Source organism: Miscanthus floridulus, chromosome 19 (genome assembly GCF_019320115.1).
Source record: "Miscanthus floridulus cultivar M001 chromosome 19, ASM1932011v1, whole genome shotgun sequence".
In the NCBI taxonomy this organism is placed as follows: Eukaryota; Viridiplantae; Streptophyta; class Magnoliopsida; order Poales; family Poaceae; genus Miscanthus; species Miscanthus floridulus.
In genome coordinates, this window is record NC_089598.1 from 84,406,971 (window position 1) to 84,434,107 (window position 27,137).

Genomic DNA, 27,137 nt, shown 5'->3' on the forward strand with positions numbered 1-27,137 from the left:
TGATCTTTATGACATATGTCGTGTAGATATGGTTTGTAGAAACCTAACAAAATTGGTTTTATTTTTTAATTATCATTTATGTGTTTTTTATTATACATTTTCAATTTTTAATAAAATCTAATAAACACTTTTGCATTGGAACCCTAAACTATTTCTAAATTCATCTTGGTTTTCCTTCTTCTGTGGACGTGGTAGACTAATGGGCCAAGTTGTTACCTGTGGACATAAGGTGAATCAGCACGCAACGGAGTCGTCTGTTACATGTGGGCAGGAGGTCTGTCCATTCGGCCCACGGGCCACATCACGTCGTTCCATCATTCCTACTCTAGCACGAGGGCGAGCGGGTTGCAGACGCGCAGCCGCACGCGCACGAGGCAAGCAGGGCGCATAGCCACAGACGCATGGGCACACGCGCATGGGTGGGCGAGCCGGGCAAGCGTTGGCAGATGCTCACTGCTGGCGGCACAGGCTCGAGCTAAGGAGCACGCGAGGCGAAGCGGAGCACACGGCGAGCATGTCGCAGAGCGCGGCGAGCACCGCGGCCGCCGCCAGCACATACTGCAGCATCACGTCGCCCGCGTCCATGGCGAGACGCGCGCGCTCCTGCATACGCTGGTACTACGCACGACAGCATCCAGCAAGTCGCAGGTGTCCCCCACCGCCGACGCACACTATAGCTAGGGCGCACACGCAAGCGTTTTTTTTTGCGGGAAGGTGGGGCTCGACGGGCTGGGCGACTCGGGAGTGTGTGGGATTCACGTACCTGACTCGCCATTATAAGCTAGGGCGGAGCAAATTAACTTGGCATCCGGGCGACGCGGACTCTCGGATGCGGACCCACGAGGGTGGGGCAATGTGGAAGCGTGCGGATTAAATTGGGCGAAGCAAAATAACTTGACATCCGACGATGGCATTGAGAATTTTTTAGGTGTAGAGATGAATATGTGCATGATCTGTTTCGTCGCGAATTCCTCTATTTGAATATATGTCTGATCTGTTTTATCGGCACGTAATCAACCCTTTATATGAGTTTTTTACGTGGAAGAGTTTGTTTCGAAAACGGTTTTTATATATATGATTTTTGATGTGGAATAGTTTGTTACGGAAACATGTTTTTTTTTTGCCGTATATGTTTCTTTTTGGAAACAATTTTTTTACCGTATAGGATATTTTTGGAAAACGGGGATGGTGGTTTTTTACCGTTTTTTTTTTGCTGTATATGTTTTTTTGGCTGTACGTTTTCTTTGCCATATATATATGGGGCTGGGGCGAGGGCGGGGGCGGGGGCGGGGGACAAACGATGGCCATAAGAATATTTTAGGTGTAGAGATATTAGATTATTGGACGGCTATATTACTATCAATGCTAATTAAAATCTAGTTAATTGATGACAATATCTTTCTGATTCTTATGAGAATTTTCAGTTTATATGATTTATCTCTTTTCTTTTAACATATATAGTGAAGACTAACACGGAGGCTCTGATGAGAGTTTTCATTTAGTAACACCAAATGATGGTACGCTTCTCAATGGGCACCTTCTAGAGCTCAGACTTTAAAACACTTCACATATTTATTTTAACGTATATAAAGATCGGATCGGATGAACATGCACATACTAGACTCATGTGCACACACCTTTTTTTTTTCGAGTATTCGTGTCTACACACCTTGGTCGTGCCTCTTTTTTTCTCTTAAATCATTTTTTTTAGCAAATCAATCATAAACGTTGCTGGCCTAATTTCGTTCTCTCTCACTCTCTTTTTGCACATTGGGCCAACCACTCACTATGCTATCGAGCCCAGTCCATCAAGTGGCCTTCCAGGACCAGGAAGAATGCCGTTCATCTCTCCACGTAGTCCGGCCACGCCGCGTCCTCGAAGCGAGATGCGTCGCCGCCGCCGCCGGCGGTTCCGAGCCGCGATCCGACGGCGGATTTGGCATCATTCCGGAGGGGCGCTCCACACGGAAGATCGAGGAAGTATCTCCAGCGGCGACGCCTTCGGTACGGACCAAACTTTTCACCCCGTCCTCGAGTATTTTCAACCATGTCGCGCTCGTCGAGCAGTTGTTAGATGCTTTTGTCATTTTATTCTGACCAAACTGATCAATCAAAAACAAACAAACAAACAAACCAGCTCTAGCTCCAACCTCAAACAACGAAGAATCACCTTTTTTGTTTTCCACACCTGTGTCAAGACGAATAGTAAGATATTCAGTTCTGCTTCGTGTCTGAATTCTGTAGCATTTTAACCTCTAGCTGTTTTCGGGCATAATCTGAAACAGGTATGCTCTTTTGCGAAATGATATCGTAGGCCCACGGGATCACCGGTTCAGGTGAGTGAATTACTCACCAGTCTTGCCAAGTACCTGTTAGTGTTGCCGAGCATCCACTAGTCATGCTGACCACGAACAAACGTTGTCCGTCTCCACACATTATGGCTAGAGCTTGAAGAAGAAGAAAGAACAGAGCATACACATAGTACAAGACACTAGCGTTGGCTAAAGCCATGTATGGGAGATGGCAAATCTGAACTCTCTTTACTGAGTTGCCGTGGGAGTCTATTTATACAACTATATCCATCTAGTCCTAGTACAGCGCACATGCTGTAACAGTAACTAGATAACATACATGGCTGCCTCTACGCTGGCCTCTGCATATGGCTACAGTGCTGCAGGTGAGCCGTGTGGCGCCTACACCTGCAGTGCTACAGTATTATAGCAGGGGGCCTTTTCGGCGCCGCCTCCCCTTGCTGTGTTCACACAAGGTAGCAGTAGATTATCTAATAATCTTTTCCTAATCCTAATGCTAACCCTTGTACCCCCTCCATGCCGATCATCTCCTTCAGTTCCGTGAGTCGAAGACGTCCGAGCGGCTTAGTGAGGATGTCCGCGAGTTGCCGACCAGTTTCGACGAACTCGATGACGATCTGCCCTCCATCGACACAGTCCCTAAGGAAGTGGAACTTCACGTCGATATGTTTACTCCGATCGTTCAGAACCGGATTCTTCGCTAGGGCGATGTCGGGCTGGTTGTCCACCATCAGTGCTGGTGGGTGAGCTTCCACATCGGTCAGCTTGCCTAGCAGCCGGCGCAGCCACACAACTTGGCACGCCGCTGTGGCCGTCGCTACGTACTCTGCCTCGCACGTAGATAGTGCCACCACCTTCTGTTTCAGTGATAGCCATGAAATTGGGGCCGACCCAAGGTAGACGAGCACGCTAGAGGTGCTCCGTCGTCCGTTAATGTCCCCCGCCATGTCTGCATCGCTAAACATAGTGAGCTGCAGCCTACTCCCATCGGTCTTTGGGAAGATGGTCCCATGATCTACCGTCCCCTTGACGTAGCGCAATAGCCCCTTCACTGCAGCCCAATGATCCTCTCTGGGATCCTCCATGAAGCGACTAATGTATCCCACGGTAAACGCAATGTCCGGCCTCGAGTGGACTAGGTAGCGCAGACCGTCGATGATGCTCCGGTAGAGTGTTGCATCCACCTTCGCCGCGGTGCTGGCCTTCATTAGCTTCAACCGCTCCTCCATCGGAGTCACGCATGGCTTGCACTCAGCCATGCCGTTCCTCTCCCACAGCTTGGAGGCATACGCGCTCTGACCGAGCGTGAGTTCCTCCTTCCCCTGTCTCACCTCGATGCCGAGGTAGTAGGAGAGTACGCCGAGATCGCTCATTCGAAAACGAGCCACCATCCCACGCTTGAAGCTGTTGATGTCCTCCGTACACGCGCCGGTGACGATTAAGTCATCCATATACACGCCGACGATGAGCTCCTCCTTCCCCCGTTGTCGCGTGTAGAGCGCGTGCTCGGTTCCACACCTCTGAAACCCAAGCTTGCCCAGCGTGGCGTCAAGCTTGGCGTTCCATGTTCGCGGGGCCTACCGCAGCCCGTAGAGCGCCTTACGCAGTCGGAGCACCCTGTGCTCCTCTCCTTTGACGGCAAAACCTGGAGGTTGCCTGACGAAGACCGTCTCCGCCAGCTCGACGTTGAGGAAGGCCGATTTAACATCTAAGTGATGGACGCGCCAGTCTTTTGCTGCTGCCAAAGCTAGTAGCAAACAGATCGACTCCATGCGCGCTAGTGGCGCAAAGACCTCCTCGAAGTCTATCCCTCACGTTGAACAAAGCCTCGGGCGACGAGACGCTCCTTGTGCTTAACAATGGCGCCGAGCTCGTCCCGCTTAACCTTGTACACCCACTTCAGGCTGATCGGACAATATCCTGGAGGTGGATCGACGAGCTACCATGTCTTATTTTCCTCGATCGCCTTCATCTCCTCCAGCATCGTCCGTCACCAGTTTTTGTCCTGCTCAGCCTGCGCGAACGTGGGTGGTTCCTCTAGACTGACGAGCAGTAGCTCTATGTCATTGAGCAGCCGACTAGCTAGCCTTGAGGGTTCTGTGCCACCGACGATGTCATCCAGCCTACGGAACCGCACCTTCTCACCTTCGTGGAAGACATCCATAAACTCAGTGATGTCACTTGAAGGTGGGGCAAACTCGATCGGCGTCGATGGAGTTCCCTGTTCCGCCGAAGTGCTCAGCATAGCACCTTGAGTGCTCGACACCCTGGTTACAGTGCTCGACACTACTTCTGGACAGCTCGTCATAACTCCTGCAGTGTTTGGCCACACTATAGGAGTGTTGTGGGGGTATGGCCCCCGGTATCCACAAGACAAGACATGGGCCGCACCATCAGAGGTGGTCTAGCCCATAAGATCAAGGCGTGCATGGCGCTGCTCGGCGTGCACCGCAAGCTATTGTATAGTACCAAAAAGGATACTTTCCTTGTAACCCTACCCCTCTAGAGTATATAAGGAGAGGCAGGGGTCCCCTACTCGACATCTCAATGCAAAACATCAGAACACAGGATGTAGGTATTACGTCATACTGATGGCCGAACCTGTCTAAATCTTGTGTCTTGGTGCTTGTATTACCATCTCACTCCTGATCTCGCTCATCTCTACGACAAATCTACCATCGTGGGATACCCCTCGATGGACTGCCGAGCATCTTTTGTCGACAATTGGCGCACCAGGTAGGAGCTTACGTGTTGTTTCCTTGTCAAACAAGATGGCTTTTTCCGTAGGCTCTTCGTTCCTCCCGTAGCCCAGTCAGATCTTTATGGTCGGATCGATCTCATGGATCGTCAATACTGACGGAGTCGGAGAGCTCCTCGAGCTGGTGCAGATCGATTCTGCGCTGATCACCCCCACACCTGCGACTGTAGATCCAATCTTGGAACCGCCTCCAAGGTCACCTTCATCAACAGCTCGCCGCCCGCTTCCTCGCTTCTAGAGGAGGCAGATCAACAACGAAGATCTGATCGCATCCATCGATTGGGTCTGTCTGATGCTCGCCGATTGCCTCTCCATCGCCGAATCGGCTGTAGACACTCTGGTTTAGCGTCGACCACCCTCTGATCCAGATCTATCGGAGGCTGCTCGAGAAACTCTAGGGGTTACGGCCCTACCCTTCGGGTTCACCAACGCCGCCGCCACTTACCAACATGCCCTGAGGGGCAGATTCGTTGACCAGGTTGAAGACGTCCATCCTCTCATCGACCAGATAGCGTCATACGCTGTCGACCAGACGTTCTGTCTAAAGCTAAGTCACGCTTTAATATTTTTCTAAATATTCTCCAATCTTCGTTAATCACCATAATATTTCTCTGAGCTGTTTTCTCCATGTTTGTGCTCCAAACGATTTTTCGAACCCCCGAACAGTCCTATTGATGCTCGGACGCCTCCAGAGACGGCACTGTCTCCGGCTCCTCCCTACACATGCACGAGCGTCTGCCCTCTGCGTTATGGTTAACAGCTAGCTAGGGCTAGAGACTCAGCTACACACTAACTGTTCGGGCGGTTTATATTAAATACATCTTCACACCAACTAATCACCGAGCTACTTACGCTATTTCATCGTCATTGCTGATTTTTCTCCGGAGTTCATATATTTGTACATCATGTACTACCCATTCTACATATTTGTATTGCAAGATCATCGGAGCACCTAGTGCTCGGGCTTCTCCATCGATCAACTGGTCGGACCGCTAGATCCATAGACTTCGTCGTCGACCAGTTGATCGAACTGTTCGCCGATCGCTTCTACTCAAAGTTCACTTCGCCGCCGACTAGTTGACCAGACTATTCGTCGCTCGTGCTTCATCACCAGCTACGTCGGTTACTCCTTGGCCCTCAGATTCTTCGTGCTCGAGGACTAAGTAGGCACACTTCACCCCACTTCACCTTGCGAACATCGCCAGCTACGCCGGGGACTCCTCGGTGCTTGGACGTCACTAGCGACGCCGATGACTCCTCGGTGCTCGGACATTGCCAGCTACGTCGTGAACTCCTCGGTGTTCGGACATCACCAGCTACACCGGGGACTCCTCGGTGCGCGGACATCGCCAGCTACGTTGGGAACTCCTCGCAACTTGGACATTGCCAGCTACTCCAAGGACTCCTTGCTGCTCGGATGTCGCCCGCTACACTAAGGACTCCTCGCTGCTCGAACGTCGCCCGCTACGTCGGGGACTCCTCGCTGCTCGGACGTCGCCCGCTATGCCGAGGACTCCTCGGACATCGCCGGCTATACCAGAAACTCCTCAGTGCTCGGACATCGCCAGCTGCGCTGGGGACACCTCGGTGCTTGAACATCGCCAGCTACACCAGGGACTCTTCGGTGCTCGGACCTCGCTAGCTTCGCTGGAAACTCCTCGGTGCTAGGACATCGCCAGCTATGCTGGGGACTCCTCGGTGCTCGAACGTCGCCAGCGATGTCGGGGACTCCTCGGTGCTCGGACATCGCCAGCTACTCCGGGGACTCCTCGGTGCTCGGACCTCGCCAGCTTCGTCGAGAACTCCTCGGTGCTTGGACATCGCTAGCTACGTCGGGGACTCCTCGGCGCTCGGACATCGCCCTTGGTGGTCGGATCTTGCTACGTCTCATCGGTGTGCTATCAAGCTGCTCCATGCTATTCAGATTAGGGTGCTGATCTTGGGCAGCTGATCTTGGGCAGCACATATAGGGTCTTGATACGCGCATGTCGGATGACGTCAGCAAAGCCTTCAGACTTCTTTTTCTTTGACCCTACTATAAGATTCATTCTTCATCTTCCAGCAGGCTCGGGGACTAAGTGGGCACACTTCACCTTGCGGTGAATGTGCATTTTTCTCATCTCGAGGCTGCGCCCGGGGACTGGCTGCCTGCTCAGCTAGTTTTCTACTTTCTAACCCTGACACCACATGACTACGTCACCTACTGTCAGGCTTGGAGACTAGCTATGGGGGTATGGCCCCCGGTATCCACAAGACAAGACATAGGCCGCACCATCAGAGGTGGCCCAGCCCATAAGATCAAGGCGTGCACAGCGCTGCTCGGCGTGCACTGCAGGCTATTGTATGGTACCAAATAGGATACTTTCCTTGTAACCCTACCCCTCTAGAGTATATAAGGAGAGACAGGGGTCCCCTACTCGACATCTTAATGCAATACATCAGAACATAGGATGTAGGTATTACGTCATACTAACGGCCAAACCTGTCTAAATCTTGTGTCTTGGTGCTTGTATTACCATCTCGCTCCTGATCTCGCTCACCTCTACGACAAATCTACCATCGTGGGATACCCCTCGGTAGACTGTCGAGCATCTTTTGTCAACAAGTGCCCAGCCTCAGTCTTGGAGTGGTTGGCACCACTGCAAGACATCTTGGCTCCATCATGGGAGTGCTCAGCACCTGTTCTAGAGTGGTCGCCACCATTGCAGAACCTCCCAGCGTCACTCCTGGCGTGCTCGGCATCCCTCTAGGAGTGCTCGGCACTCCTCCTGAAGTGCTCGACACTGCCCTAGGAGTGCTTGGCTCTACCGCTAGAGTGCTCGGTGCTCCTCCTAGAGTGCTCGACACCTCTTCCCTAGCGTCTCCACCACCATGGATGACCAAGTGCTCGACGACGCAGGTGCTGGTGAAGCTGCCAGCTTCCCCTGTGCTCGAACTGCTCCAGTCCCAAGCCGCCTCCTCGTCGAACACGACGTCGCACGAGACAAGCACCTTGTCTTCGCGTGGGTCGTAGAGCCGGTACGCCTTGGTACGCTCCGCGTAGCCTAGGAACACCATGGGTGTGCTCCTGTCCTCCAACTTGGTGAGGTTTGGCTTCATCTTCCTAACGTGGCCGATGCAACCGAATGTCCGGAGGAAGGACACGCTCAGCTTGCGCCCATACCAAGCTTCAAACACCGTCTTGCCCGTTAGGGCTTTGGTCAGAGCGCGGTTTAGGATGAACCCCACCGTGGTCACCGCCTCCCCCCAAAACCTTACCGGCATGCCTTTGGCCTTCATCATGAATCTGGCCATGCCGACCACCGTCTGGTTCCATCGCTCCACCAATCCATTCTGTTGTGGCAAGTATGGCGCGGTGTGGTGTCACTCCACACCCTAATCCGTGCATTACGTAGCGAACTCCACCGAAGTGAATTCGCCGCTGCGATCAGTTCTCAGCACGCTGAGCTTCTTGTCACTCTCGACCTCCACGTGCATCTTGAACTTCTTGATCACCGCCGCCGCTTCGTCCTTGCTCGTCAGGAGTTGCAGCCACATGTAGTGACTGCAATCATCCACGAGCAGGAGGAAGTACCACCGACCACCATTTGTAGCAGGCGTGATCGGCCCGTAGAGGTTGTCGTGGACGAGGTCGAGAGCGTCCTTCGCGTGATACTTGGTCGCCTTTGGGAAAGGTAGCCTCCTTTGCTTCCTGGCCAGGCAGCTATCACACAACTTGCCTCCGTGCTTGATGTGGGGTAGCCCTCGGACCATCTTCTCCAGCCGACCAAGCGCATCAAAGCTGAGATGTCCAAACCGGGCATGGCACATCCACGGTTCCTCGGAGTGCCTTGCCACCAAGCACACTGGCTGCTCTACCTTCAGGTCGAGCAGGTACAACCGGTTTAGTGACCTCTTATCCTTGGCAAGAAGTCGCTGCTCCTGGTCCCTGATCCTAAGGAGTCCATCCTTGATCAGTACCTCGCTACCGCGTTCATCCAGCTGACCAATGCTGATGATGCTAGAACGCAGCTATGGGATGTAATATACATCCGTTAGCGCGTGGTGCTCTCTGTTCTGGCACCTGAAGATGATGGTGCCGCGCCCTTGGATAGCCACCCTTGAGCCATCACCAAACTTCACCATACCGGTAACATCGTCGTCGAGCTCAGAGAAGGATTCCTTCGAGCCCGTCATGTGATTGCTGGCACTAGAGTCCAGATACCACCGCTGCTCCTGGTCGGCGCCCACACATCCGAGGTGAACTTGGACGCGTGGTTCGTCGAGGTTGACAGTCTTCAGGGCCTTCCCAGGTCCTTCCACCATCGTCGCCTCTTCCTACTTTTCGGCCTCGACATTGTGCAGTGCATAGAACATCACCATTAGGATAGTTGTCTCATCCTCATCATCGACTTGCGCTAGGTGAGCCTGAGCCTTCTTTTTCTGCTTGCGGTTTGCGCACTCCCTTGCCCAATGGTCCATCTTCCCGCAATGCCAGCAGGCGTTGGGGTCGACCTACTTCTTCTTCGAAGAAGCCTTACCGCGGCGCTTGCCATTGCCACTGTGGCTGGAGGAGGCTACCTTCCCAGAGTTCCTCCAAGCAACCCACTCCTCTTCCGTCAATAGGAGTTTGCCGCTGTCCTTCGTTGCTGTCGCCTGCTCTAGGTGGTCGTCCACCGCCCGCAGACGGCCTGTCACATCCTCAATAGTGAGGGTGGACAAGTCCAGCATCGTCTCAATAGAGAGAGTGATCTGGATGTACTTTGCCGGCACAGAGTGGAGGTACTTGGAGACCGCCTCCTCTTCATCGCTGGTGACGCCGTGGCTCTTCAGCTTATTGATGAGCATCTGCAGGCGGAGGGAGAAGTCCTCCACTATTTCACCATCCTTGAACTTGAGGTTGGCGTACTCCTGCTTCAGAAGCTGGGCCGTTGGCTTCTTTGCGCGGTCGGAACCGACAAGCATCGCCGCAATAGCCTCCCATGCCTCCTTAGCCGAGCTCTTCGCGCCCCAATGGCTCTCTGTACTATGTCGGTATAGCAGCGAGGATAGCCTCCAACGCAGACATGTCATCTTTCTCATTGTCGGTGCCCTTGTCAACAGCATTCCAGAGCCGTCAGACTTTGAGCTTGACCTTCATGGTCACCGACCACTCTTCATAGTTGGTGCGAGTCAGCGTCGGCCAATTGGTGCTACTGATCTCCCGCACCATGCGAACAACGACCTTCGGTTGTGGCTGGGCAGCCACAGCAGTGCCACTGCTGTCGCCCATCTCCGAACCGCCCGTCATCGCCAACGGTTAGTCTGGCAACTGCGCTTGTATGGCTCTGATACCACTTGTAGGCCCACGGGATCACCGGCTCAGGTGAGTGAACAACTCACCAGTCTTGCCGAGCACCCGCTAGTGTTGCCGAGCACCCACTAGCCGCGCCGACCACGAACAAGCGTTGTCCGTCCCCACACACTATGGCTAGAGCTTGAAGAAGAAGGGAGAACAAAGCATACACACACAGTACAAGACACCAGCATTGGCCGAAGCCCTGTATGGAAGATGACAAATCTGAACTCTCTTTACTGAGTTGCCATGGTAGTCTATTTATACAACTCTATTCATCTAGTTCTAGTACAACGCACATGCTGTAACAGTAACTAAATAGCATACAGGGCTGACTCTGCGCCGGCCTCTACATGTAGCTACAATGCTGCAGGTGAGCCATGCGATGCCTACACCAACAGCGGCTACAGTATTACAGCAGATTATCTAACAGATATCATGTATGCTAAAACTTGTTATCTTAGTCTGTCGGATCCTGTGACGAAACTGCTCTGTCGTGCTCTGTCGCATTGTGCATGACCCTTCTCTGAAACTGGTACGATTCCATGACGAGCCTGTAGCTAAAAGGAGCTGTGGCCTCTTGGGGGAGTGAATGGCGGTTGTAAGACTGTCTCCAACAGTCCAAAACCATATACGAGTGGATTGGGTAGCCTACAGTAAATGAGTGCGTGACCCAAAACTCACCTTTTCCAACGGCCCACGCATACTCCATCCCGAGCCCCGACTTCATCGCCCCCATCCCAATCTCCGACGAGTCCGCCGCCCTGGAAGACGAGCCCTCGAACCATCCTCCACCGGCTGCCCCCTCTCTCCTCTGCTACTGCCAGCAAGGCGAGCCCTCGAACCTTCCAGTTCCACTCCATCCATCGCCGCCCTCCTCCTGAGCACCCGAAACAAGAGCAGCGGCAACCGCTGCCAACAAGCAGAGACGGCTACGGCGGCGCCCGCGCGCGCCCTCCCGACGATGCGGCGAGCCACACTCGTGCTTGCGCTCGGGCTCTCCCTCGCCGCCCTCTTCGCGGCCCAACTCCTTCTTTTTCCACGGCGCTGCTGCCGGCCCCGCACGCGACGCCCGCGCCCTCGTGCCACCGCTCTGCCCCGCATTCCGCGCCCGCCTCGCCACCGAATCGGGCGGAATCTGAGGGGGTATGGGGTCGCCAGGTGCGGGGAGTAGCGGCGGCCACGAGTGCTCCTTCAAGATCCTCCTCATCGGGGACTCGGGCGTCGGCAAGAGAAGCCTCCTCGTCAGCTTCGTCGCCGCCTCCCACCTCAACGGCGACATCGCCCCCACCATCGGTACGCACGGCATCCGTCGCCACGCCATGCCTCTGCTGCGCTGCGCTGCGCTCCACCTCCACTCCCTCGCTTGCTGTCCCTCCTTCAACCACGATGGGAGCCTCCAGATTTGGGTCACGACGGAGAGAGCACGCTAATTTGGGTTCCCTCTCTCCTTCTACACAAAATGGATTTCTCTTTTGCCTACTCCGTTGGAGACCATTTTCTCACTGTGTATGATGCATTTTGGGTATAGGTCACCGTATGCCAAGGCTGTTGGAGACGGTCTAAACTATTGAATGTTCAGTGCGCGATTCCTTTCACTGGCATTGGTTGCCCACAGTTTTTGGTTTCTTCCAACTGCAGTCAAAAGTGGCCTAGAGAGTCTTGAACCAAGTACTTCGGGAATATGGTCCAGCCGACCACGCATGGGTGAATTTACTTTGGTTGTTCCTTGAATGGCATCTAAGGATTTATTTTGATCTCCAGTTACAAAAGTTAAGTTAGAGAGCATGGCATCTATACCAGTGGGCTGTGGCTTCTGTAGATTACTCTGTTTTGTATCCGTGTAGTCAAAGGGGACCATGAACTTATTAGGGTCAAAACAATCTTGCTTTACTTTCCTTTCACCTTTTCTTTTTATGATAAAGTTTGCTTGTATCCTAGCTTTTGTTCCTTTGAGAAAGTGATAGCGGCTGGGACATGAACCTGATCAAAATAGACTTGACATGTGCGCATGGAAATCCCATGCTGCTATCCTTTTGTTTCTTTCTTAGGCATGCTGTTCAGGAACAAAAATGTTTTATGATGCTCTAGTCATAAATTCAACAAATTCAAAGTAATAATTGCAATATAATGGTATCAAGGTAAGCTTTGCAGATGTTGAGCAGAGGAATTAACTCTTGGATCATATACATAGCATGTACGTGAGGCCTTGAAGAATCAAACAAATTAAGTCTAACAAATTGTCTGTAATGTAACCATGGCTTAAAGTTGGTAACAGTAAGCTGTTGTTTATTTATTTATAAATGAATAAAAGGAAAATTACTGATTATTTGAGGGTAACAGTAAGCTGTCACGCTTTACTTTTAGATGGAGAAGTAGATTATTTGACAATGTAGAGTTGATTACTGGGTTGGTGGGTGTTTTGGATGAATCTTATCACACTTTACCACACAGATATGTCCCCGTGATACCCTTGCTTTTTCTATGTAGAAACCAAACATCCTCAAGTAAATGTAGGGTCAATGGTACTTACCGAAAGGGGGCAACCATACAAACAAAATTAAGATAGCTTGGATCCTTGGGATTAGGCAAAAACATGATTAAGCTAAGATTTTTGACTTTGTTCATACATTCGCAGAACATAGTCATGGCTGTTTTTATTTCAGACCATACATGTACTCATTCAGAGTTATAGGATACCAAAGAAAGGTTTGTCAAGATCATAATAGAGGCAAAAGGAATATTTCTCAGCTGACATTTAGCTGTTCTACATCCACGATTTTTCAGTTGAAACTGCAATTTCTTTTTGGTTTATATCTGGTGATATCAGAAATCTCAGTTAGGAGTTTGCTTTTCGGCCTACTGTCCCAGGATCTCCTGCTACTTTTTACTTTATGTAGATTTTCTTTAGGTCTTGATTTTTAACTTTGATAGCGGCAAATATTAACTTATTCATAGTCTCCAGAGTTTACGATTAAGTGGATGGATCCTTTACGTTTCTAGTGACCAACAGAGCTTGCAAATCTAAGGCATCTCCCATAAGCAGAGTCCACTAATTATTAGTAGTGGGGATTAGAGGATTTTGGTGCAAGGCTTCATCATTCTTCTCAGTGCATATGTTGTAAAGTAATCTGCTGCTCTCCTTTACGACCGACAGCGGCAGGTGCTGAAAGGGCTCCACTGCCGCACTGTAGCCACAGTAGGAGCAGACGCCAAAGTCAGCTCTGTTGTCACATCTAGTCACTATAGTAGCATGGCAGCCTGACATGTCTGTGTACTAGGATTAGACGGGTAGAGTTGTATATATAGCTTCCCATTGCAACTCAGTAAAGAGAGCGAGTTCTGTTTTGCCATCTCCTCTGGAGAGCTCGGGCCAACGCTGGTGCTTATGCTGTGTGTGTGCACTCTGTTCTCCCTCCCTTCTTCTACCTCTAACCATAGTGTGTGGTCGGCAACACCGGTGAGCGGCCGTGTAACACCCTCGGTGTTACACTGTTTAGTTTTGCTAAAACACTGCATCAGCATCATACGTATGTGTAATTGTATGTAAATATATGAGTTATAGAGTATAAAGTAATGTACATAACTTGAAACGTTCGTCGACAACACGAAACAAATGCTACATTTCATGTCGCTTTATATCGTTTAGGGTTCTAAGTGAATTTTTATCGAACAAAAATTCTATAGAACGCTTATGCGATACTTTGATAAAGTTCGTAGTACGAACTTCGTAGGCGATGATAAAATACGTGCGGTCGAGGACGGGGTTCGCTAGCTAGTGTATCAAGTAGCTTGGAAAAGGAATTCGACGCGTAACCGTTTGAAGCTTAGTCATTTCGCGCAAGTCTGAAAATGGGTCGACGAAGCCATGTTCGACCATTTTTGTAGAATGATCGGGTTAAATAGTGGCATGATGTTTTGGCTTAGTTTGATAGCCCTATGTACCCTCTGGAGTATAGGATAACTGGTTTTGCTTTTGGATCATCGGGTTTGGGTTTTTGGGATGCTTTAAAAAGTGTGCACGACACGGTTTCTACCTTCGGGTGCTGTCACCGCCTCGGATTGGCCTGGCACCGCTGCACTAGCTTGCCCAGTGCGCGCTGCCGCGCCGACCGCGTAGCCACTACCACGCCTGTGCACGCCCGCCCGCGCGCATGGCCCTGCGCTGCCGGCCACGGGCTCCTGCCACCATGCGCTGGCGCGTAGCTCGCACCGCCAATGTTGTCGTTGCCGTGTCCTGGCCGCCTGCCCACGCCCCTGCCAACGCGCTGGACGGACTTGCCGCCGGTCCCTCGTTGCAGGCCGCGCTGTCACTGCTGCGCCTGGCACGCCACGCACACACACGCCGCACGTGCACGTCGTGCCTGGCGGGCCTAGTCTTTCCTCCATCGTCGCGTTGCGTTGTGGTCTAGTCATGCTCCGCCTCGGCCGCCGCTGCAGCGCGGCTACTGCTGTAGTTGACTTGCACCGCTGCACGCGTGAGCTTGCCCACCTGTCTCTGCCAGCACGCCCGTGTTTGATGTGACGCGACGATGAAGCTCTCCCTGGTCGGCGCCGTCCACTGCGACGCAAAGGACCGGGCATCGTCGGCTTGCGTGTTAGGCCATGCAGCTAGCCGTCCAGAGCATGCCTCGCGGTTCCCCACAGCCCTATAGCCCGTGCGTGATTGATCGCAATGTGCGCGGCTGGGTCACGCCACGGCAGCCACGAGACAAGCCTTAACTGTCCTCCCCTGTCTCCATTGTCGCCATGGCCGATGGCCTGCTCCCTTCGATTCGTCGTGATGGCAGCACCGTAATCTAATTAGCCACGTTCTCAGCTCCACTGGGTAGCCAACCGACCCCACCTTGCTGCTAGTACCGCCGCACCGTGCTCTAATTTGGAGCTGCCGTCCGCCGGGTCAATAAGACCACGTTGGCATGCGTCGTCAGCAAGCCACCTTTCCAAAGCAGCTCGCGGCAATTCCTTGCACCACCAGCCTTGCCTCCACCTACTAATCACCCTACGCACCTCGACCGAAGCGCTACCGCAGCCTAGCCTTCCCTAACGTGGTTGTGCCATCACCGTGCACCACCGCACCATCCATGCGCACGCGGCTAGCTCGGCTCGGGCCATCTCCGATCGAACCGCAGCCTCGGTGGGTTCCGTGGTGAGTCCCTTGAGCTCACTAGCTACCCCTTTTGCCCTGGCTTCGCTGTCACTCACCAGAACGCCACCGCCGTGGCTGCAGGGTATCCACCAACGTGGTTCGACCTCGTTGCATCGTCCTGGCTCACGCTTCCTTTGCTCGGCGCTTCGCGTTCGCTCCTAGGTAAGTGTCGGCCCCATAGTTAGGGCGGGGAAGGGCTGATGTGGCTGGCGTAGCCACCGGTGCCAGTGCCGCCGTGCCGGTGCGTGCGCGGGTGCCCTGGGGGTATCGCTGTTGTGAAGATAGAAAGTTTCGAGAGTGTAGCTATAAGATAGTAGACTAGTAGAACAGTGCGCTTAGCGCTCGCATGATTATAGAATAGTCTGAGGGCATTTTTGCATATTGACCGGCGCGCGCGGGTCCTCCCCACTGTGGGCCGTCGTCGCTCTGGGCTGGGCCACGCCCACGTGGGCTACACCGTGCGCTGCACGCACGCGCGTCGCGCCGGGTTGGGCCAAGCCAAAGCGCGTTGGGCCGCATAGTAGAATTGGATTTTTTAAATTCCAGTAGTGTATGAATGTTTATTCAATAATAGTTTGAGCTGAACTTTGAAAAATAGTAGTAAATTCTATAGATGTCCAAAAATAGTGAAACCAAGTTTGTTAGCTTCGCAAAAATACCATCCACCTGTTAGTGCATCAAGATTACAGTTAGCTTCGCAAAAATACCATCCACCTGTTAGTGCATCAAGATTACAGTTAGCTACGACAATGGTAGATTCATAAATTCAAACTAGAGAGCTTAGTATTATGTAGACTAATAATTGTAGGAATTTTTGTGGTAAATTGGTGATAGCTATAGCTATAAAAATTTTACAGTAGGCTCACTAGATTATTATGTACTTGCTGTAAATTTTGTAACCCTAGAGTAAGTTGATAAATAGAGTAGCTATTATCCTTGCGTTATCATATATAGATTAAGTCGGTATTAGGAGTAAGAATACCTTTAGTTGCTGTGGTAATGTATGTCTTGCTTCGTACTTGTTAGTAGTAACAGTATGTAACTTAGTCATTGAGGAGTACGAGGAGGAGATCCTCGTGCAGGAGGGAGCCCCAGAGCCTTTTGGTGCTGACTTTGCTGACCCGTCGCCTGCCCAAGGCAAGCCCCGGTACATAACCCCTATTTTATGATTACTGAATATATATATATATATATATATATATATATATATATATATATATATATATATATATATATATATATGATGTGTAGTTAAGTTACAAGCATTCTATGGAAACTACACGCATAAATATAATTACATATGAGTCCTACTAGCATAGGTAGAGTAGTTGCTATGCTCAGGATGTCGGTAGCATGAGTAACCTGCCGTTACTCACAAATAGGTGATAATTATGATTGCTCATGATAAAATAATGTAAAGGTAAATGGTGACCGGGCATGGATGTGGTTACGGTACTAGTGGGTGTAAGGGGTTTTGTCCTACGACCAACATGGCATGGCTTGGTTACACTTTTTCCTTGTCCATGTCGATTAAGGACCGGTCGTTGCAACGGACGCTAGGCAAGTCACAGATCTATTGTCCCGAGCACATACTTGGGTATGGGCGCAGGGAAGACTTGTTGCTCTCTTGTCGTGCATCCGGCTCTTTCCAGACCGACTGATTGGAGGTGGAGACGGTGGAGGTCCTTGCACCGCACTGAGTCTAGGACTCAGGAGTGGGGGCTTGGAGTCCAAGTTTGGATAGGGACTTGGACACCCAGGACATGAGGGTGGTGGGTTGGTCCTTGTGCCTAGGGTACAAGCGGGGCGTGTGTTTTCGGGGCACCCAGCTGGGGACATTGATTCGTGGATCGGCGCCGAGTCGGTATGACTTGTCTTAACTCTAGCATTGTAGTAAGAACTGAAAGATGGATGATGATGAAATAGAAATGATTGCTCAACTCTTGCTTGAAAGTAGAACATGTGCTTATATAGACTGGATAGATAATAACTTAATACGGCCGATAATAATAACATAAATAAGGACTCACTATTAGTATTGCTTTCTATCAAAGGAAACCAGCAAACCATAAAACTTATCATACTCCTTAGAGTCGGGAAATTATTCCCACTAGTCGGATAAGTCTTGCGAGTACATTGTGTTGCAGGTAATGCATGAGAAGTACCCTTGTGTGGAGGATTCTTCTGGTAGGCTCAGACGGATCCTCGTTTCTTATCGCTAAATGTTTATTTCTAAATTCCGTTGTTTATTATTTCGCACTCTGACATTTGGTAATGTAATAATATAATTTTTAAGAACTTCGGATGTATGAAATGGACAAGTATTGTAACTCGTTCTCATTATTGGATCCTTGGGAAAAATATGGATCTTTTGGGTTCTCCCTTGGGGTGTGCCCGATGGATACCGCCGCTGTAGCTTGCTTGCGGGGTTCTTAGTGTCTGGTGGAAGACGAGTACCTCCGTAAGTGTGCTATTTCGGGCGGTTCTGCCATAGATGGTACCAGAGCCAATAATGGTTATGAGTTTCATCACTCTTTTTGAAAGTTTAAAATTTTGACCAACAAAAGTTTTGTGAAAAATAGGATGCACAAAAGTTATGTAATTAAGTATCAGCCCTAGCAATATGGTCTATCTAGGATAGCGGCACTGGTTTTATCTAATCCATTTTATGTAGGTACACTAACTTATGTTGCGTAAGAAATTGCTTAGTATATGGAAAGTGAGTGTACGATGTGTCGAAAATTTACGAATGCTGCTATATTCCGGCTTGAGTGAACGTATAGGACGATACATGCATCATGATAATAGCATCTTGCTTAAACTAAAATCCCCCCTGCATGTATAATTGGAGTAGTGAAGTGATAGGATTAACTAAAAGAATGCCTTAATAAATGTGCTGTTATTTCTCTAATCCCTTACTGCTGATCGGGAAGGATGTTTTAAATGAATGGTTCCTATCTCTTACATATAAATCTAAGGTCTGGACATGGGAGCACCAGTGCTGGGGTGGCTCACGGTCTTGGTGAGGGCCAAGGCAAGAGTGGCCGGGCCAATGAGCACGGCAGCGGAGGGAGTTAGGAGGCTCCACTTATGGCTCCTTATCCTTTTCCACCGCCGCCACCGCCAATGACTAACGCTGAGATGATGGCAGAGCTGATGGCTGCTCATCGTGAGTCAGCCCGTGCCATGGAGCTTATGGCACAAGCTATTGCTGGCTTCGCCCGTGGAGGCCACGGGGGCAATGGTGGGAATAGGGATGATGCCCACCGTCCTAAGGGACCCTCCTCTTACCAGGATTTCCTCAAGACCCACCCGCCCATTTTCACCCCAACAGATGAGCCCCTAGATGCGGAGCACTGGCTTCGCATTCTGGAGCAGAAGTTTCTGTTGCTCAACGTGGTCAATGAGCAGAAAGGGCGCTTTATAGTGCAACAGTTATTGGGATCCGCGAGTGCATGGTGGGATACCTTCCATGCCATGCAGTAGCCAGATCATCCAGCAACCTGGCAGGAGTTCACCACAACATTCAGAGAGTTCTATATTCCTATTGGTGTCATCAACTAGAAGCTGACTGAGTTCCTAGAACTGCGACAAGGGAGTATGATAATGATGGACTATGTTAATAAGTTCAATCACTTGTCTCAGTATGCTGGCATCCATGTGGACACTGACAAGAATAAGAAGGACTGCTTCTTTCGTGGCCTATCTTATATCCTTCAGGAGAAGTTGTACACTGTGAACTATCAGACCTTCAGGGCACTAATGAACGCTGACATCGCCATGGAAGGCTTGCAGCGGGATTCCTAGGCAGAGTGGAAGAGGAAGCGGGTGGCCATGGGGTCTTCTAGCCACCCTCATACTCAGAAGGTATAGGTTGTCCGACGGGGGCCCTATCAACCATCAGGCGGGCATTCATTTTGGCAGCCCCAGCATACTTCTCAGACTTCTTCCACACAGTATCGTGCATCCCACTCAGCAAGGGCAGCCCTAGCAGCCTTAGGGATAGTAGGTCCCACCTCGCCAAGGATTTGGAAACAAGCCTGGCGCTTGCTTCAAATGTGGCAAAGATGGCCACTATGCCCGAGAGTGTCCCCAGAAACAGACAGCTTAGTCTGCTCAACCATCGGCGAACTCCAGGCTAGTCAAGCAGACTGTGATCAAGAGGAAGGTGCCAACCAGCAGATCTAGATAGGTGAATTTCACAGATGCTGAGCAGATATTGCAACAGGAACCAGCGATGGCTGGTATGTTCACCATTGATTCCCATCTAGCTTATGTGTTATTTGATTCTGGTGCATCATATTTATTTATGAGCATGGGATTTGTAGACCAACATAATATACCACTTATGGCTATACCGTATGCCTATTGAATCTGTACTCTGGGTTTGCAGATGTGCATCAATACCCGAACGGACACAGTAAGCTTGGTATTAGCCACCCACACCTATCGCCTACAGTTCATGGTAATGCCTGGGCAAGGCATTGATGCTATTCTTGGAATGAACTAGTTACGGGTGTATGAGGTAGTCTTAGATATGAAGCGGAGAAGTGTCGAGTTACGACTTCCTTCTTCTGAGGATAGAATGTCTCTTCTTGTACCCTCAGATCTAGTCTTACCTATTGCTGCCCATGCTAAAGCCTCTCCTAATCTTACCCCCATCCCTGTGGTATGTGAGTTCCCGGATATTTTTTCTGAAGATCTTCCTGGGTTGCCACTGGACAGAGAGGTGGAATTCTCCATTGAGTTAGAGTCTGGTACAACTCCTATCTCTAGACACCCATACTGCATGGCTCCAAGGGAATTGGCTGAGATGAAGAAGCAAATAGAAGAGTTGATGGAAAGATGTTTCATCCGTCCTAGTTCTTCACCATGGGGTTGCCTAGCCATTTTTGTGAAGAAGGATGGTACTCTGCAGATGTGTGTGGATTACCGCCCTCTTAATGCGGTAACAGTTAAGAACAAGTATCCTTTGCCCCGCATAGATACTTTGTTCGATCAACTAGCTGGTGCCAAGGTGTTCTTGAAGATTGACTTCCGATTAGGCTATCATCAGATCAAGACCAGACCACATGATATACCAAAGACAGCTTTTTCTACTAGGTATGGGCAGTATGAGTACCTAGTGATGTCTTTTGGTCTCACCAATGCTCCTGCCTTCTTCATGTACCTGATGAATTCAGTCTTTATGCCGGAGTTGGACAAGTTTGTGGTAGTATTCATTGATGATATCCTAATATATTTCAAGAATGATGAAGAGCATGCCCAACACCTCCGGATAGTACTAGCTCGACTAAGAGAGCACAAGCTGTATGCCAAATTCAGCAAGTGTGAATTTTGGTTAGATCGAGTGCAGTTTTTAGGGCATGTGCTGACACCTGACGGCGTTTCAATAGATCCCAACAAGGTGCAAGATGTATTGGATTGGAAGTCTCCCAAGTCCCAAGTCTGTGCACCAAATTTGTTAGTTCCTTGGTCTAGCTAGGTACTATCGGCATTTTATCCTGGATTTCTCCAAGATAGCCCAGCCAATGACCAAGCTGCTCTAAAATGAAGCTAAGTTTGAATGGAGCCCAGCCTGTGAAGAAGCCTTCCAAGCTCTGAAGGCATTTCTGACCACTGCTCCTGTGTTGGCCCAACCAGATATTGATAGACCCTTTGATGTATACTGTGATGCCTCGAAGATGGGGTTGGGATGTGTGCTTATGCAAGATAGGCGTGTGATAGCTTATGCTTCGCGCCAACTAAAAAAGCACGAAGTGAATTACCCCACTCATGACTTAGAGCTCGCTGCTGTGGTCCACGCTCTAAAGATTTGTAGGCACTATCTATTGGGCAACAAAGTGCATATCTTTACTGATCACAAGAGCCTCAAGTATATTTTCACTCAGTCTGAGCTGAATATGAGGCAAAGGAGATGGTTAGAATTGATAAAGGATTATAACTTGCAAGTCCATTATCACCCAGGAAAGGCCAATGTAGTGGCTGATGCTTTGAGCCAAAAGTCACACCAGGTTAAGGAAACAACTTTGTCTCTCAACCATGCAGAAGTGCTGGCTCACATTGCCTTGATCTCAGAGTTGCTTGAGCAGATTATTCTAGAGCAAAAGCAAGACCTCGAAGAAATTCCCCACATAAAAAAAATGATTGCCGAAGGGCGTGGCCCTCACTTTAGTGTTGATGAGCATGGTGTAGTGAGATACAAGGATAGACTGGTAGTTCCATTCAGTAATGAGCTGAGAAGAAAGATTTTGAGTGAAGCCCATCATTCAAAGCTATCTATTCATCCGGGCAGCAATAAGATGTATCATGATTTACGCCACTTGTACTGGTGGTCCAACATGAAGCATGACATCACCTGACACGTCGCTGAGTGTGACACTTGTGGTAGAGTTAAGGCAGATCATATACGTACTCTAGGATATCTGTGGCCCTTGCCCATTCCTGTTTGGAAATGGGAAGATATTTCCATGGATTTCATTATGGGTTTACCCCGCACAACCAAGGGCTATAACTCTATCTAGGTCATTGTGGATGGCCTCACCAAGTCAGCTCATTTCCTCCCAGTGAATTCTAAATATTCTGCCAGACAGTATGCCGAGTTGTACTTGGACCGGATTGTGACTCTACACGGAGTTCCCCTCACTATCATCACTGATAGGGGATCAATTTTTGTCTCACGCTTTTGGGAGCAACTCCAGGAGTGTCTTGGAACTAGTCTCCTCCACAGTTCAGCTTATCACCCCCAGATTGATGGCCAAACCGAAAGGGGGAACCAAGTGCTCAAAGACATGTTGAGAGCTTGTGCCATTTCTTTTCCTGAGAAGTGGGATGGATGCCTGAAGTTAGCTAAATTTTCTTACAATAATAGCTACCAAGAGAGCATTCGCATGGCACCATTTGAAGCTCTATATGGGAAGAAATGTCGAACGCCACTTAATTGGGTTGAAGTGGGAGACCGTGGATACTTTGGGCCAGAATTCATCAAGGAGGCTCGAGAGCAAGTTGTCCTTATTCAGAGTCATTTGAAGGCAGCTCAGAGCCAACAGAAAGCCTACGCAGACAAGCGAAGAAGGTCGTTGGAATTTGAAGTTGGGGATTATGTGTACCTCAAGGTGTCTCCTATGAGAGGGGTGCATCGGTTTGGTATCCATGGCAAGCTCGCTCCCCGATATGTGGGTCCTTATAAAGTTTTGAAGCAGTGTAGCCTAGTTGCTTACCGTCTATAGCTTCTCGATATTTTATCTACGGTACACAATGTGTTTCATGTGTCACAATTGAAGAGATGTTTGCGGGTTCCTAATGAAGCTATGGAAATTGAAGGGCTTCCCCTCCAGCCTGATTTGACTTATGTTGAGCACCCTGTCAAAATCCTGGATGAGAAAGAGAGAGTGACCAGGAACAGTGTGGTAAAGTTCTACAAAGTATAGTGGCAAAACCACTCTGAGGATGAGGCCACGTGGGAACAAGAAAGTTACATATTGAAGCATTACCCCCACCTTCTCTCTGGTTCTAATAGTTAGTGTGCGTTAAAAATGTATTTCTATTTCCTTTTCACACTAGGCACATGAAATCTTGGGTTGAGATTTTGTTTTAGGTGGGTAGATTTGTAACACCTTCAGTGTTACACTGTTCAGTTTTGCTAAAACATTGTATGAGCATCATACGTATGTGTAATTGTGTGTAAATATATGAGTTATAGAGTATAAAGTAATGCACATAACTTGAAACATTCGTCGGCAACACGAAACAAATGCTACATTTCATGTTGCTTTATATCGTTTAGGGTTCTAAGTGAATTTTTATCGAACAAAAATGCTATAGAACGCTTATGCGATACTTTGATAAAGTTCGTATTACGAACTTCATAGGCGATGATAAAATACGTGCGGTTGAGGACGGGGTTCACTAGCTAGTGTATCAAGTAGCTTGGAAAAGGAATTCGACGCGTAACCGTTTGAAGCCTAGTCATTTCGCGCAAGTTTGAAAAGGGGTCGACGAAGCCATGTTCGACCATTTTTGTAGAATGATGGGGTTAAGTAGTGGCATGATGTTTTGGCTTAGTTTGATAGCCCTATGTACCATCTAGAGTATAGGATAACTGGTTTTGCTTTTGGATCATCGGGTTTGGGTTTTTGGGATGCTTTAAAAAGCGTGCATGACACGGTTTCTACATTTGGGCACAGTCACCGCCTTGGTTTGGCCTGGCACCGCTGCACTAGCCTACCCAGCGCGCGCTGCCATGTCGGCCATGTCACCACTGCCGCGCCTGTGCACGCACGCCCGCGCGTGTGGCCCTGTGCTACTGGCCACGGCCTCCTGCCACCACGCGTTAGCGCACAGCTCGCACCGCCATTGCTGCCGTTGCCGTGTCGTGGCCACCTGTCCGCGCCCCTGCCAACGCACTGGCCGGACATGGCACCGGTCCTGCGCTGCAGGCCGTGCTGTTACTGCTGCGCCTGGCATGCCAAGCACACACACGCCGCACGCGCACGTCACGCCTGGTGGGCCCAGTCTTTCTGCCACTATTGCGTTGCGCTGTGGTCCTATCACGCTGTGCCCCGGCCACTGCTGCCACATGGCTACTGCTACAGTTGACTTGCACCGCTACACGCGTGAGCTTGCCCGCCTGTCTCTGCCAGCACGCCCGTGTTTGATGCGACGTGACGCTGAAGCTCTCCCTAGCCGACACTGTCCACTATGACGCAAAGGACCGAGCATCGTCGGCTTGCATGTTAGGCCATGCGGCCAGCCGTCTGGAGCATGCCTCATGGTTCCCCACAGCCCTATAGCCTGTGCATGATTGATCGCAGTGTGGGCGACCGGGTCACACCACGGCAGCCACGAGACAAGCCTCACCTGTCGTCCCCTGTCTCCGTTGTCGCCATGGCCGATGGGCCCGCTCTCTTCGATTCGCCATGATGGCAGCACCATAATCTAATTAGCCATGTTCTCGGCTCCGCTGGGTAGCCAACCACCCAACCAACCCCACCTTGCTGCTAGTATCGCTGCACAGCGCTCCAATTTGGAGCTGTCGTCCGTCGAGTCAATAAGACCGCGTTGGCATGCGCCGCCGGCAAGCCACCTTTCCAAAGCAGCTCGCGGTAATTTCTTGCACCACTAGCCTTGCCTCCACTAGCTAATCACCCTATGCACCTCGCTGCAGCATCCTAGCTCATGCTTTATTCGCCTGCTGCTTCGTGTTCACTCCTAGGTAAGTGTTGGCCCCGTATTTAGGGCGGGGAAGGGCTGATGTGGCCGGCGTAGCCGTCGGTGCCAACGCCGCCGTGCCAGTGCGCGCGTGGGTGCCCCAGGGGTATCGCTGTTGTGAAGATAGAAAGTTCCGAGGGTGTAGCTGTAAGATAGTAGACTAGCGAAACAGTGCGCTTAGCGCTCACATGATTATAGAAGAGTCAGAGGGCGTTTTTGCATATTGACCGGCGCACGTGGGTCCTCCCCGCTGCGGGCCGTCGTCGCTTTGGGCTGGGCCACGCCCGTGTGGGCTACGCCATGCGCTGCGCGTGCGCGTGCGTCGAGCCGGGTTGGGCCAAGCCGAAGCACGTTGGGCCGCGCGGTAGAATTGGATTTTTCAAATTCCAGTGGAGTATGAATGTTTATTCAATAATAGTTTGAACTAAACTTTGAAAAATAGTAGTAAATTATATAGATGTCCAAAAATAGTGAAACCAAGTTTATTAGGTTCACAAAAATACCATCCACCTGTTAGAGTAGTTAGATTACAGTTAGCTGCGACAATGATGGTAGGTTCATAAATTCAAACTAGAGAGCTTGGTATTATGTAGACTAATAATTGTAGGAATTTTTGTGTTAAATTGGTGATAGCTATAGCTGTGAAAATTTTGCAGTAGGCTCACTAGATTATTATGTACTTGCTGTAAATTTTATAGCCCTAGAGTAAGTTAATAAATAGAGTAGCTATTATCCTTGTGTTATCATATATAGATTAAGTCGGTATTTAGGAGTAAGAATACCTTTAGTTGTTGTGGTAATGTATGTCATGCTTCGTACTTGTTAGTAGTAACAGTAGGTAACTTAGTACCTTAGCCGGTAGCACTAGCTAGTAGTTAGACAGAGGTACTTTTATTTTAAGAGTTGCTGTTGCTATATTACTAAGTATTGTATCATCATTTAATGCATGTAGATCACGAGTTGGTAGAGTTCGTGCCCGTCGACGAACAAGAGTACGAGGAAGTCATTGAGGAGTACGAGGAGGAGATCCTCGTGCAGGAGTGAGCCCTGGAGCCTTTTGGTGCTGACTTTGCTGACCCATCGCCTGCCCAAGGCAAGCCTCGGTGCATAACCCCTATTTTATGATCAATGAATATATATATATATATATATATATATATATATATATATATATATATATATATATAATGTGCATTTAAGTTACAGGCATTCTATGGAAACTACATGCATAAATATAATTACCTATGGGTCCTACTAGCATAGGTCGAGTAGTTGCTATGCTCAGGATATCGGTAGCGTGAGTAACCTGCCGTTACTCACAAACAGGTGATAATTATGATTACTCATGATAAAATAATGTAAAGGTAAATGGTGACTGGGCAGGGATGTGGTTTGGGTACTGGAGGGTGTAAGGGGTTGTGTCCTGTGGCCAACATGGCATGGCTTGGTTACACTTTTTCCCTGTCCGTGTCGATTAAGGACTGGTCGTTGCAACGAACGCTAGGCAAGTCACAGATCTATTGTTCCGAGCACATACTTGAGTATGGGCGCAGGGAAGACTTGTTGCTCTCTTATCGTGGATCTGGCTCTTTTTGGACCGACTAATTGGAGGCGAAGACGGTGGAGGTCCTTGCACCGTACTGAGTCCGGGACTCAGGAGTGGGGGCTTGGAGTCCAAGTTTGGACGGAGACCTGGACACCCAGGACAGGAGGGTGATGGGTTGGTCCTGCTTGTGCCTGGGGTACAAGCGGGGCATGTGTTTTCGGGGCACCCAGCTAGGGACATTGATTCGCGAATCGCCAACGAGTCGGTTTGACTTGTCTTAACTCTAGCATCGTAGTAAGAACTAAAAAATGGATGATGATGAAATGGAATTGATTGCTCAACTCTTGCTTAAAAGTAGAACATGTGCTTATATAGACTGGATAGATAATAACTTAATACGACCAATAATAATAACATAAATAAGGACTCACTATTAGTATTGCTTTCTGTCAAAGGAAACCAGCAAACCATAAAGCTTATCATATTCCTTAGAGTCGGAAAATTATTCCCACTAGTCAGATAAGTCCTACGAGTACATTGTGTACTCAGGGTTTATTTACCCCTGTTGCAGGTAATGCATGAGAAGTACCCTTGTGTGGAAGATTCTTCTGGTGGGCTCAGATGGATCCTCGTTTCTTATCGCTAGATGTTTATTTCTAAATTTCATTGTTTATTATTCCGCACTCTGACATTTGGTAATGTAATAATGTAATTTTTAAGAACTTCTGATGTATGAAATGCACAAGTATTGTAACTCGTTCTCATTATTGGATCCTTGGGAAAATATGGATCTTTTGGGTTCTCTCTTGGGGTGTGCCCGACGGATACCGCCACTGTAGTTTGCTTGC

At 49.6% G+C, this 27,137-nt stretch overlaps 1 long non-coding RNA gene across 1 annotated transcript; it reads left to right on the forward strand.

Moving 5' to 3' along the window:
* The first annotated feature begins 1,827 nt into the window (after positions 1-1,827).
* On the forward strand, positions 1,828-26,962 carry LOC136526919 (uncharacterized). Its single transcript, XR_010776633.1, has 3 exons — positions 1,828-2,004; positions 25,696-25,836; positions 26,861-26,962. It is a non-coding gene; the product is annotated as an uncharacterized lncRNA (long non-coding RNA).
* Positions 26,963-27,137: the final 175 nt, after the last annotated feature.